The sequence below is a fragment of the Cupressus sempervirens genome, chromosome 4 (assembly GCF_028749045.1).
Source record: "Cupressus sempervirens isolate cs-2001-9-10 chromosome 4, ASM2874904v1, whole genome shotgun sequence".
Lineage (NCBI taxonomy): Eukaryota > Viridiplantae > Streptophyta > Pinopsida > Cupressales > Cupressaceae > Cupressus > Cupressus sempervirens.
Window position 1 is genome coordinate 63,659,957 of NC_143121.1, and position 14,555 is coordinate 63,674,511.

A 14,555-nucleotide genomic window follows, 5' to 3' on the forward strand; every position below is an offset into this window, starting at 1 on the left:
AAAAGTTGTACAATACATACTTTGCAAACTCTTTGAGTACTCTCAGAGTTGCCGAGTACTCCCAAGTTATTTTGTTGGGTGAGTACTATCAAGTTAAACTCTCGTGTATTTATAGATGTTAAAAAATGTAGGTAAAAATGTTAATGCAGGGTAAACATTAGATTAGATGCATTTTTCACATCATTTTAGTGCTATTACACTATACTCTCTATTGAAATGTCAATTACTAATTTAATACATTTTATAATTGTATTTTACAAAGAATATATGTTTCTTTAAGAGATTTTAAATTTTTGTACTTTCTGAGTTGCCAAGTTTTCCCAGAGTTTTTGTCGAGTATATGCCGAGTTTTTTCCATGTTGTAAATTTTGGGCTTGCCGACTACTCTCCGAGTTCGAGTCTGCAAACTATGGTACAATATTCTAATATGTAATTTAAAAATTATAGAACTTAAAATAAATTAGATACATAGTAAATGCTGAATTTTTTACTAGCTAAAATAACATGTTAATCTGCCGTAAAATAGTACAAAATGTAAACCTTCCTCTTTCAATTTTTTATCGATTACATGTTAAAAAATAATATTTAACTTTTAAATATGACTTATTTGAATTTTGTTACACACTTTTTAAGTATTATTTCCAATGGAAAATGTCATACTCATATAATATAATAATATTCTTTTCGTATTCTTACATGTTAAGAAATAATATTTAACTTTTAAATATGACTTATTTGAATGTTGTTACATACTTTTCAAATATTATTTCCAATAGTAAATGTCATACTCATATTATATAATAATATTCTTTTCCTATTCTTTAATAGAATCCATATATAATTATAGAGATAAATATTGCCATCAAAATAACTAATATATTTTGTAAATCTAAAAACTCAATAAATATTCATCTTCAATACCAAAGAGGAGAAGAATGAGAAAAAGGAGAAGGGTAAGACAAAGTGGAAGAAGAAGACAAAGGAGAAGAAAAAGGAGGAGGAGAAGTAGGAGAATAAGAAGAAGGAAGAGGAGGAGATGGAGGAGGAGAACAAGAAGAATTGAAAGAGGAGGAAGAAGAGGAGGATGAAGAAGGGGATGAAGAGAAGAACGAGAAGCAGAAGAAGGAGAAGAAACAAAAGAAGGTGAAGGAGAAGGAGAAGATCGAGAGGGAGGAGAAAGCTGAGACAAAGTGGAAGAACAAGAAAAAGTCAAAGGAGAAGGAGGAGGTGGAGGTGGAGGAGGAGCAGGAGGAAGAAGAAGAGGAAGAAGAAGAAAAATATTAAAATGATGAAGAGGAGGAAGAAAAAGAAGATGAAGCTAAAGATGATTAAGAAAAATTAGTATGAATGGTTGAATTCTACAATAATGTCACCACAAATAGTTGAAAGATAATAGATAGTGTAAAGCCAAAAAAAAGAATTTTTTTGAAACTATGCAAATTTATGAAATTAAAATGATATAAGTTGTGCAAATATACCACAAAACATATAGGTTGTTGGAAACTCTCTTTCAAACGATAAAACATATATTGCTATCGGTATAATTATTGCACCTCCTTTTGGTACAAGTGCTAGTTTAATATATATTACGTTACCAATTCAAGAATATTTTATCATAACATTTGTTACGTGAAATACTATATGTACTTTCTGATTGCCGTGATTAGCCTTGATAAGGAAAATGAAGTGATTACAAACTGGGGGAAACAATGATAAGGTCACCTTCTAAGCATGCTACCTCATGGTATATTACTAAGGAGTCTTATGGGGCCAAAGGGGAACAAAGGGACTGCCTTTGGGCTTAGGAAGGAGGGAAGGACACCCCGTTGTGAATGTTACTCACAACCTCCATGATGCTAAAGAAATACATGAAGATTCTCAATCATTGGAGGCAAGATAGGAGTAACAAGACTGAGGGAAACAGTGATAGTGTACTGCACTAGATACACCACCTCATATGGATGGCACAGGCCAAATAAGACCATGTGGGATAATATATGCTCTTGGGCCTAGGGTAGGGAGTCATTAAAACACCTCATCAAGTCATCGTACTTTATCAGTTCTATATGATTGTAATGTCTCAACGTCTCAAATCTGATTCAAGCATTTTCTTGATTTGATCCGCATTTCTATTATATGTGTATTTCTAATTCAAGAACATCTAATTGTAAACAATGTTTATAAATGATTCCTAACTTGCTTGCAGGATCTCAATCAAAGCAAAAAGGTATCTTTAAAGCTTATCTGTGTTAAATGAAAAATTTCAATGAAGGGAAAATTTTGGTTGTTCAAAAGTTGGGGAGATTACATACTAATGCTTTATTTCCATTTGATGTTTTTTATAAGCCAAACCATCTAGATCATATACATGCTTAATAAAATTTTGCGTTAAAGAAAGCATTATTTATCAACATTCGGTAATGCTCATAATAGACTATTTTCCAAGGCATATTCCTGCTAATAGCTGAAAATGGTATGGTGGGGCAGGTGATTATAGAAAACACTTTATTTATACTCTCCAAGTATTATCTGAGGAACCAATCCTATCGCATATTTAATATATTTAGTCATCTGTTTCGAAGCAGGATAAAATAGAATTAGGTTCAAAGTTTTAGTGATGTGCAATCAAAACATCACTTTAAATTAGAGTTTTAAGGTTTCTTTCATTTTGATGAAGCTGAGGAAAAGATTTTTGGGAAAATACTACATGAATTTGTTTCCTCTGACGTTTCAAGACATACTACTAAACTCATCATGTTAGCGTTATTAATTCCAACTCCAGCTTATTAATTCCAACTCCAACGAAAGAATAGACGTGGCCAAACCAAAACACTGATTCACTGTTTTCAACTGCCAGCACTGGTTTTAACTTTGAGTTTAGATTGTCATGCATCTTTGACTACAGCGTGTGTAGGGGAAGGTTTGCTATTCATTTTATAATAATGATAATTGTTGTAAATGAAAGTAGCTGTAATTTTTGATTTCTGCTCTATTCAATATTACAAGCTCTATTTCTTTTATTTGCAGAGATTTTTCTTTTTTCTTTTTTCTATATTTTCTGCTAAGGCTATGAATTTCACATGGTATCAGAGCAAGTTACAGGAAAGGAAAAATACAATTTTCTTTTGTTGCAGATATAGAATATCAGATCTGAAAATGGATTCTCCATCCTCTTTTATTCTCACACTATACAACTACTTTGATTGGAAGCCTAAAATTTTACTTCAGCTCTGAAGTAAAGGTCTCTATCAAATAGTTAAGAATAAAGAGGTTGAGCCCAATTCAGCAGTAGAGAAATCAAAATACTTCAACTGATGGATGAAGCATTTGGTCTGTTATGCTTGTCCATATCTCAAGAACTGTTGTTCCATGTTGAGGCATACACAACTCCAAGCAAAGTTTGGGATACCTTGGAGACCCTATTTGGAAAGCAAGATGAAATGCATGGTCATATCCTTGAAAATGAGCTTATCTCATTAGATCCAAGGAATTTTGACAATATCCAAGATTACTTCACAAAGTTCAAGGCTTTGTTGCTTCAGCTGAAAGGATGTGGTATTGATAAGTTCAATGAAGAAAGTAAGTTAGTTCCTTCCATTCTATCAAAGTTGGGTCCAGAATATGCAATATTTGTTTCTTCTTTCCACACAATCAGAATCACAACAGGAGAAAATTGGAAGATGCCCACACTCAATGCCTTCATTGAGTCTTTAATACATGAGCAAGATAAGCTTATTAAGATGGGTATCTTGAAGAATTCCAAAGCTCATGCACTCATTGTGCATACAACCGGGAAGACTAACTCTAAATCGAATCAGCAATCCAAAGGAAAATGGAAGAAGGATTCAGATCCAAGAAAGGAAGGTAATCCAAAACCTTCAGATGGGTCCACAAGTTCAAAAGAAAAGGACACAAAGGGCAAATCAAAGTGCACCTATTGCAACCGCGGGTATCATCTAGAATCATCATGCATGAAGAAGACCATTAATATCATGGCGCAAACACTTCAACAACATAATCTTGGTGGTTTTATTCTTGAGAGTGCCAAGAAGCAGAAAGAAAAAGCACCAAAAACCAAAGGCAATGCTCATGCCTTGATAGCTATTCATTCTTCCTCAGATGCATGGATCATAGACTCTGGAGCTTCACACCACATTGCAGCCACAAAAGATGCTCTTTCATCTTTGAAACCATATTTTGGTCCTCATATTCTCGTGGGAGATGGATCTCCTATAGAAGCAACTAGAATTGGGAAGGTAAAGCTTGGAATTGAAAGTTTTAAGAATGTCTTGCATATCCCAAAACTTTTTGTAAATTTACTTTTTGTGTATCAAATGATACATATTGGAACTGGGAGGAGAGTTGAATTCACACCAGATGCAGTCATGATCTATGACATGCAAGGCAACTCCAAAATTACTATTGGTAAGGTGAATCATCAATCTCATTTGTACACTTTCTTTGATTTTGTTGCAAAATCAGATTCTACTTTACTTCTAACACATGCAAATGATGAAAATAGAATTTGGCATGAAAGCTTTGGACATCTGAATTTTAGATACATGCAACAACTTATCAATCAAGAAATGGTAAAAGGCTTGCCTACCATGGAATTCTCTAATGAAGTTTGTGAAGGTTGTGCTCTTGGAAAACATCCAGAAGAAAATTTTCCCAAGGGAATCTCATGGAGAGCCTCTTCTCCTCTAGAGCTTGTTCACAGTGATTTAATGGGTCCTTTTCCTGAGCCTTCCATGAGCAAAGCCAAATATGTCCTTACCTTCATTGATGATTACTCAAGGTACACATGGGTAAACTTTCTTAAATACAAGTTTGAAGTGTTTGAGAATCTCAAGCTTTTCAAAGCCCATGCAAAAAAAACAATCTGGAAAATTGGTTAAGATCCTCCGCATAGATAATGGGGGGGAGTATGTGAACAATGATGTCCAAAGTCTTTGTGATGAAGCAGGAATACAGTTGCAAAACACAGTTCCATATACTCCACAACAGAATGGGGTAGCTGAGAGGAAAATTTGATCTTTAAAGGAGATGGCTAGTTGCATGTTGCATGCTAGGTCACTTCCCTCAAAACTGTGGGCTGAAGCAATCAACTATGCTTCATATATCCAAAATAGATCTTTTCACAAATTTGTTAAAGGAAAAACTCTTTTTGAAGCATGGAGAGGTATCCAACCAGCAGTCACTCATTTTCATATTTTTGGATCTCGTGCATGGGCTTGCATTCCTACTGATAAAAGGAAGGCTTTGGAGCCTCAAAGCAAGGAATGTATCTTTGTTAGTTATCCAGATGGTGTAAAGGGTTATAGATTGCTAGATCTTTCTACAAATCAACTCTTCATTGAGAGGAGTGTATATTTTGATGAAAGTCCCATGCTAGCATCTCAAATGCAACATATTACCACTTCTATGCTTCCTCCTCTCACAGATCTTGAAGATGATGGAGATACCACAAATCTAAATTTAGATTCATTTGAATCTGATGAACATTGTAATATCCTGGTCTGGATATCTACTGGTTTCTCTATGAACAATATAATCAGCAATAAAACTTGGCAAGTAGTTTCCAGCAAGATTGTTAGCTAGTAGAAGTTTCAAATAGAAATTTTATCAATTTATCTCAGATACAACATTCAAAATTTAGATATAAGCAGAAAGGAAGACAATGCTATAATACGACCAGCCACATTTCCATATGAATTAAACACGTTACTCCACAATAACATCCAAAGTGTCGAACATATAACTCGAACTACAAAACCCCAAAGGTTAAACCAACAATTCTAGACTTTCCCTAATTATGTTATTGCATTATGCATCAGCAATGTAATAACCAGCAACTATAAATCCAATCTTAAACACAGCTCTATAGTAAGATTGGAAAACTTAAAGAGAACCTATAAGCACAACCGACACACCCAAAAATGATATCTCCCCTAACAATGGGTTTTCCTCCACTACCTGCCTGCACGAGGGGCTACGTGCTCACATGGGCTGAAAGCTGAAGCTTTCTGAATGACTCTCAAAGAGAGAAAACTGAACTGAAGAGTAAAATCAAGCATGCTCAAGAGAAAGGGTCTCTTCTCCTTTTATTGTTGCAGTTGTGACTCTTCAACTTCCATTTCTGGCCTTTCGTCTTATCTTTCCTTGTCATCTTTTGCCAACTTTGAATATTAATTTGACCTTTAATAAATAAAGTCTTAGCTCTCATGGTCAATTTTAATATTATAACGATGTACCATTTAATATTTCTAACGTCCCCAGAAAAGGGACATTACAAGTCTCCCCTCCTTGAGATTGCTTGCCCTCAAGCAATTAATACCAGGATCCCATATGAATTTGCAGTCTACCCTGAAGCCAATACTGAAAACAATTCTGGCCAAACTGTGAAACAAGGTGCCACTCTGCAAACCACCCGTCAATCAGATCCCTGGATCCCATATTACACCACGTGCATGTTCAGTCAAAACAACCTACCATGTACTACTAACATATACAGGAAGATCCTCAATCCAACTGAGAATCTCACTCCAACTGAGATCACTAGCACCACTGTGGTCACATGCCTGTGGGAACTCAACCATTTCCCAACCAACTCCTAGAAATCTTCCTAACCATAGGGAAGTTCCTCCTGGATTCCACAAACAAAAGTGCCATCCACCTTCCCAACTATTTGCCATATCCTACTTCTCAGTACCCATAATGGGTGGTGTGTCCAAACTGATCAACTGCTACAATGCTGTCCCGCTAACTGAATTCTCTCTTGCTGTACTGCTCACCATATCTCTATCCAAGGCTGATTTGCAATCAGTGTTATGTCCTTCTCTCAAGGCAGCAACCTCTTGGCTGCAACAAGTATCAACTTGAGGCTCCTCACTATCATCAAATTCGAATAGCGGATTCTCCAGTATCCAATAAACACCTATCTCAAACAGTGAATTACTATGCTTCACCCAATCAACACTTTGCATGCTAGGAGTAATAAAGTCATTGTAGGCTTCAATTTTCTTGTTCATTTGATTTGCATGAAAAGGAAAAACTGCTGCAATGTCATCTTTCCCATGCAAAAACTCATCATTTGAAGATTTTAAGTTGCTCTTACTTTGAATAGGACCAACCTCATCGAATTGTTTGTCAAGAATAATCTCTAAATCACCTGATAAACCGCTAGAATGATCCTTAGCATTAATTAAAGTGGGTTCTCGCTTATGTTTTTCATCATGTTTAGGCTGAACTGTTTATTTCCCAATTCCCTCAATGTTGATCTGCACTTCTTGAGTTATCTCTTCTTCTTTGTTCTTGTCCCGAATGTGATCAAGAGACCAAACATGCTTACGAGTGAAACATAACTGCTCTTTTGCAAGGAGATCCCAACTCAAATCATAATGCTTCTTTTTTGCCAGGTCATTCTTGTTTTGTAGCTTTGGATGGAAATCCATGTAATCAATGAAGGGTAACTCTTTTTGAATCTTTGAAGGAAGTTCGTTATACTCATCAAACATGTCAAGCACCTCTGCCCTTACATCAAGTTGTGAGTCTTGAACTAACTGTTGCTGTAGTTTTATAGAACTAAAACTAGTCTTTCCCAAATGTGAATCTTTTACACCTTCAAACAACTGTGCCCCTGAAGATGAAGCTGAATCTGATGCTAGCAGATTTGAAGTTGTAGTGCTTGGATTGAAAAGTCGTCCAGATGACTACTTGGATCCAAACGGCACAGTACCAAAACCTGATTTTGGCATATTTCCCACTGAAGTTTCTAAAGAAACTTTTCCTGCAACATCTTTATTTGAAATTCCAATCAAATCTGCTTTACTAGAAACAGTTTGATTGTTCAATTTGGTTATGTTTGCAAAGGCAGACCTAGACTCATTTGCTTGAGTAGAAATAGACTCAACTATATGAAAACTATCTCCCTGAGAAACAGTTTCGGTGGGAATACTTGAACAAGAACTTAAAATTGAACTAGCTTCAGCAAGACACATTTTTGGTGCTGTTTGGAAAAGATTATTTGGTCCACTGGAAGGTATTCCAAAAAAATTTTGTTTATCAAAGCTTGGTTTACTGTTGTGCTTGACAAAGGAGGATTTCTCATTCGACATTGCTTTTGACATATCACAAGTATCTGGCAATTGAACAGGATGGATATTTTCCACTTTGGGCATCTCACCCTCACTACTAGTTTGAATGCTTTCAACATCCACATTTGCTTCCATTACTTTACCATGGAGAGAAGTGGGTTTCTCATTGGCACCGACTTTGTCACATTATTACCCTTGTCCAGATGAAAGTTGATCACACTTTCCATCTTACTGATCTCTTCTTCAGACTTAATAACTTGAGCATTTACAGAATTTACAAACACTTCAATAAATTCACAGAGATGAGATAGGCCACTTTGCTTTGCTTTTGGAATATCCCTTATAAGAATAAGAATAGAATCCACAATAGCTTTCTTATACTCAAATCCTCCTTCTTAGAGTATATTACTCAAAAGGTTCATTAATGTGTGATATTTATGTGGGAATTTCAAGCACAGAGATCTAATTGTAGACACCTAAAAACCTTTAGAAAATAAAGTATTTTTATTTTCTGAAAAAATCCTGATGACTTTATTTAATTAATTTATTTATTTTTATGCCATTAAATCCGTTTATCTTAATTAAAAATATTTAATTAAGGAATCCCTCCCAAAAATGTTTAAATCTTATTTAAAATTTTTTTCCTTATTTATTAATTATTTAATTAATAAATTGACCAAAAAACCCAAAATAAATAAAAAATTTATTTTTTGCCCAAAACTTGGCCAATTTCCTTAAGACCACTAACCTCTTCCAAAATCTCCTAATCCTTCTTTAATTTTGATTAAAGGCTAATCCCATCATTTCCTACCCCTAATCCCAACTCAAAATATTTAATTAAGATTAAATATTAATCCTCATGTTTATTAAAAAAGTTTTAATAAATATCTCCTCAACCCAAACCCTTGAAATAAATAAAACTTTATTTATTTCCTAAAAATCTAATTTATCCTCATCCTAAGAAGTTCTAGACTCTTCTAGAAAGTCTTCATCCTCAACCTAGGAAATTCTAGACTATTCTAGAAAGTCTTTATCCTCATCCAAAGTTTAGACTCTTCTAGAAGATGTCTTTAAACCTAATCCTAATCCCCTCCTAACCTTGTCACATTCTCTAAACATGGGTTAAGACTTACTAACCCAAGCCAAAGTTAACAAATATCTCCTCCTTCACCCACCCTCATTAAATGCCATCCACTTGCCTATCCCTAAGCTAATCCTAAACCATCCTAATCCATCCTCTAATCATTTGCACAATCCTAAGCAAGCTTAAAACCCTCCTAATCAAGCCCAAGTCGAAATTGCTCTCATCTCCCTCAAAATATCTCAACCATAAAACTTTATGAAGCCCACAAGGTCATAAATGACTCTTCCAAGCCCTTTTATTGCTCTTACAAGCCATTATGAGAGCCTTTATGAAGATTTTATTCCTTGAGCCTCCTTTGTTGACTCATCCTTCCCCTTTCCTCCATCCTCTCACCATGTGACATGTGTCACTCCTTGATTGGCTGTAAGGAAGCACAATCTATGTGCTCTCCTCTCATGCAATCTGAGCCCTCCATGAGCTTTTTCCCATCCTTGCATCTTAGCCCTCAATCCCTCAAGCCTCTTGCCTATAAATTGGATCCTTCCCTTTTGCAAAATAACACAATCCATAAAGTAAAGTCATAATGCCATTTTAAGAAGCCATTTTACATCAAAACCATACACTCACACCCAAATTCCAACTCCATTTGAAGCCATTTTTGAAGCATAAGCTTGAGCATACATCCTATCTATTTAGACAAAGCCACTCAACAAGAGAGCTTCTAATTGAGAGAGTCCATTAATGGCTTATATTCTCAATTGAGAGCTCATCTTAGCCTATCTTGAAGTTTATGAATTTTGTTTAGTTTGTAGAAGCTTTATTTAAATTTGGTTTCTATTAGCATACTAACATTACTCATATACACTAATAGCTTCCACAACAACAATCTTGAACTCATCTGCTATGTCTGACATGAAATTTGTTATTTGCTTCATCAAACGATCCACACTTGATTCATTTCCTGCTTTTAATAGTGTAGTAATAGCCAGAGTGGCTGTGCTCCAGTTTTGATCCAAAATCAGACTCTCCATATCAATGTTGCAGTTTGTAACTGCCAACAGATGTGTCATTGCCACCTTATTTAAAGTACAAACAATTGCAAATTGGAGAACTAGCTTTGATGAGATTAATAACAGTTGCAAAACAGTAATAGCCGGTGTCAACTCTCGACTGGTCACCCCATTCAATTCTGTTATAGCTCTTGCAGCTTCAAATATGACCATTTTTGCTTTGTGGCGCAAGCATCCTTTCACATAATCATAAAACGAACAAACACCTGTTTGTGAATTTACATTTGATTCACGTATAACTTGGCTAGTGTAACGGATCAAGAGGCACTGAGCTAAAGGTGAGCGAATTGTTCCTCTTGTTAGACTAGTCACAAGCTTGCTTATAGGTAAGCAGTCATTTTGTCGAATCTGATGAAGCAAAGCTAGTGCATGAAATTGTACAAGAGCAACACAGGACTGAATTGCTTCTTGTACCTCATTACTCCAACGCTTGACAATGCCTGGAGAGGTCAGAAGTAAATTAATTCCATTGACAAGAGCAGCACTGGCGACAACAGGATTTTTATCAACAATGGCTTGTTTTAGATACCTCTCAATTTGACCCAACAAAGTACCATCAGTGTTTCTGCACAAAACTTGTATTGCATTGGCTCTGTACATATCTATTTTTCTATTCAAGTCTTTCATTAACGAACTTGTAACAATAATAACCTTATCAGCAGAAGGAGAAAGCTCCTTGATGATCGAATAAACTATTCTTCTCAAACCAGAATCCTTAGATTGGAAAAGCTTGGTGACAGAAAATAATACTTCAGTAGCTTCAACCTTTGTAAAGGTCTCTCCCTGGTTGATCAAATACAAAAGCTTGTTAATGACTTATGCACAACGTCTGGCATCCAGTTGAGGATCATTGTAAACAAAAGCTTCCTGTAGGACAGCTCCCTTTTCAATGCCAAGAAAGGGAGAGTAATCAGCTTCCTCATCTCTATTGTCATCTTTTTAATAAGGGGTTGAGCGAGCGCCATGCTTTTAATATTAGCAGATCGAATCTACTCCTTGCTTCCCTCTGTTATCTTCTCTCCAAATTTGCATCCGCGAGACTGCAATTTCTTGACTATCATATAAGGCAATAGTATCTGCAATACTTTGCTACTGTTGCACTCGTTATTCCTGCTGATTTTCCACATGTAGTCGGTAACGACAAATTCTAGGTTGGAACTCCCACAATCAAACATGTTGTTTTAAGGACACCACCGTCAACTACTCAAAGGCATATTTTGAAGTGATTTCATAGTTCGTGGACACGTCGCCCACCTTCCATACACTTCTGCACCGGCGTTATTCTGACGTGTAACATCCATCAGTTGCACCAATGTTGGCTGCGTCCCCTACGAAAAACACTTGTCGTTTGGTTTCAAAGTGATGATTTGGTCAGGTGAAGAACCCAAACATAAACTGCTATGTATAACAAGTGGCCCTTGCAACTTCACGGTAGATCTACAATCGCTTGTGCTAATGACTTCTGATATATTGGAAAAATTGGCCTTCTATAACAGCAGGTAACAATGATTGCCCAAGAAAATTAACCGCCTAGAAAAATATTCTTATGCGTTTCCTATATCTTCCCTGATATTTTCAAACAAGAGAACAACTGCGTAATTGCGAAGGAATGACATACAAACCCGATTTCAAATTTGGAGAATGCCGGCCATTGAAGAGAAAAGGTTCGTTCTTCCTATTTATTCCTATCGTGAGAGAGTCCTATTTATACCTACCTCCATGATGTTCACTCCCGTATTGTTCAGTTATTCCTTCCTTGGCTATGGTTACCACTTGATTGAAGTGTCGTTACGTGTTGAACGAACCAGCTCCTACTCGGTAGATAAATGTTTGGAAAAGTGAATCATGGCTCCCTGTTTTTCTAGACTACTCCTTGACAAGATTCTAGAATCAAAAATAATATTTCTTTATCCTTAGTGTTACAATCGGTGTGCCTATCTCATTTTCACTTCCACTTCTAGATTTCTCCTTCTCTCCCACATTCTCCGAAACTATCTTTTCCTCAGAAGCAAAAGCCGCCTCCTATGCAGGCTCTTCTTTTTTCTCAACAGCCACTTGTAGTTTCTTCCCACCAAAGAGAATCTTGAACAATATTGACAAGATGACAACAAAAACGAACACCAAAATGCCAATTGTCAAATTGGGTTTCTTTTCACCTTGCTCAATTAAATCAATGAGCTTTAACTTGTAGGCAGACAAGAATGAAAGATCTACTATGCTATACAAAACTTCAAATACCTTCTTCTGATAACCAGTAAGCTCCTGTGGTAAGATATCTTCAGCATTCGGCAGTTAAAATATGTCTTGCCTTGGGTAACGCCCACTATGGAGGAGTCATTAGAATGCAGAAAGTCTTAGAGTTGGTTTCAATTCCCCTGAGGCCCTCGACCATGTACACGCTTAGTTTCTGCTAACAAAATGAATTGCATTTGCCTGAACAACTTTGGTCCTACAAATGATACACAGAAAATATATGATGCCACCAATGTTTGCAATTAATCTTCAGATGTTATGTCTATTACTATACTACTATTCACATTGATTCTCTGTGCGCATCAAGAAGTGCATAATAAATACTTCCATCATCAACCAATAAATGCAGATGCAGGTTCAGCAAGGTCAAGATCCAACTAGAGACACAACTCACACGATTCCAACAATAGCCTGTAATAGATTATACTTCATCACTTCCCTACAAATTGTTGGCACTCCAGCTCGAACCATAACAGTGTTGTCCTTTGTATTCTCAACTCGCCCTTAGCTCTTGTTTTATGCTCACCCAATGTTCAAGAGTTTGGCCTTCAGTCAAGCTATTTCTACTACTACAAAATTCAAGGCCTCTTTCCACAATACTCCTGTTACCAACCTTTTGAATTTCAAATTGTGCCTTGTTATCTTCGGCTGCTACAACTTATATATCTCCTTTCATGAGTGTCCCATGAGAACCTATGCTTTTTAGGAATGATGCATCCAATTTAAAAATCAGCAAGAAGCCACCTTATCCACCTTATTGATGGACCAAATCTATACGTTTTCCATCTTGGTACTCTATCATGTGCTATCATTTGTCCAGTTGCGTCTTTCTATACTTCTTGAGAAGAAGGCTGGTTGGCTAAACCATTTGTGAATTTGGGAATGTCATCTAGATTCTCAACAATTATGGCAAGAGGTCTCCCAACTAATACATCCGTGAACCAGCGGGTATTAGTATTTTAGCCAAGTACCTGTAGAAAAATTTTCAGAAGCTAAAAGTTTATCTCTTCTGAAAAGGAATTTAATGAGGCCCTTTCTCCAGAAATCTAACCAAGACTGATAACAATACCAGCGTTTTGAACCTCACAAGCTGGCTAGATCGTTGACTTTGATACCACTGCGATATCCTAGTCCGGATATCTACTGGTTTCTCTATGAACAATATAATTAGCAATAAAACTTGGCAAGTAGTTTCCAGCAAGATTGTTAGCCAGTGGAAATTCCAAATAGAAATTTTATCAATTTATCTCAGATACAACATTCAAAATTTGGATATAAGCAGAAAGGAAGACAATGCTATAATACGACCAGCCACATTTCCATATGAATTAAACCCGTTACTCTACAATAACATCCAAAGTGTCGAACATATAACTCGAACTACAAAACCCCAAAGGTTAAACCAGCAATTCTAGACTTCCCCTAATTACGTTATTGCATTATACATCAGCAATATAATAAGCAACAACTATAAATCCAATCTTAAACACAATTCTATAGTCAAATTGGAAAACTTAAAGAGAAGAACCTATGAGCACAACCGAGACACCTGAAATGATATCTCCCCAGACAATGGATTTTCGTCCATTGCTTGCCTGCACGAGGGGCTATGTCCTCACACGGGCTGAAAGCTTAAGCTTTCTGAATGACTCTCAAAGAGAGAAAACTAAACTGAAGAGTAAAATCAAGCATGCCCAAGAGAAAGGGTCTCTTCTCCTTTTATTGTTGTAGTTGTGACTCTTCAACTTCCTTTTCTGGCCTTTTGTCTTATCTTTCCTTGTCATCTTTTGCCAACTTCGAATATTAATTTGACCTTTAATAAATAAAGTCTTAGCTCTCATGGTAAATTTTAATATTATAATGATGTCCCCTTTAATATTTCTAATGTCCCCAGAAAAGGGACATTACAAACATGAACATGCAAGTCTCAATTGGGATTCTAGTGATGATTTAGCATCTACTATGAGAAGACAAAGAACATAGAGCTTGGCTGATATATATGATGCTTCTCATGCATTTTCAGCTACCAATTCCATTATTCCAATGCATGCT

At 36.1% G+C, this 14,555-nt stretch overlaps 2 pseudogenes across 1 annotated transcript in view; both read right to left on the minus strand.

Moving 5' to 3' along the window:
* The window catches only part of LOC149559953 (protein LEAD-SENSITIVE 1 pseudogene), a 40,792-nt pseudogene that overhangs the window by 23,428 nt on the left and 2,809 nt on the right, over nucleotides 1-14,555 (minus strand). The gene's annotated exons all lie outside the window — the stretch shown is intronic.
* Nucleotides 8,231-11,215, minus strand: LOC149559954 (coatomer subunit gamma-2 pseudogene; annotated as a pseudogene).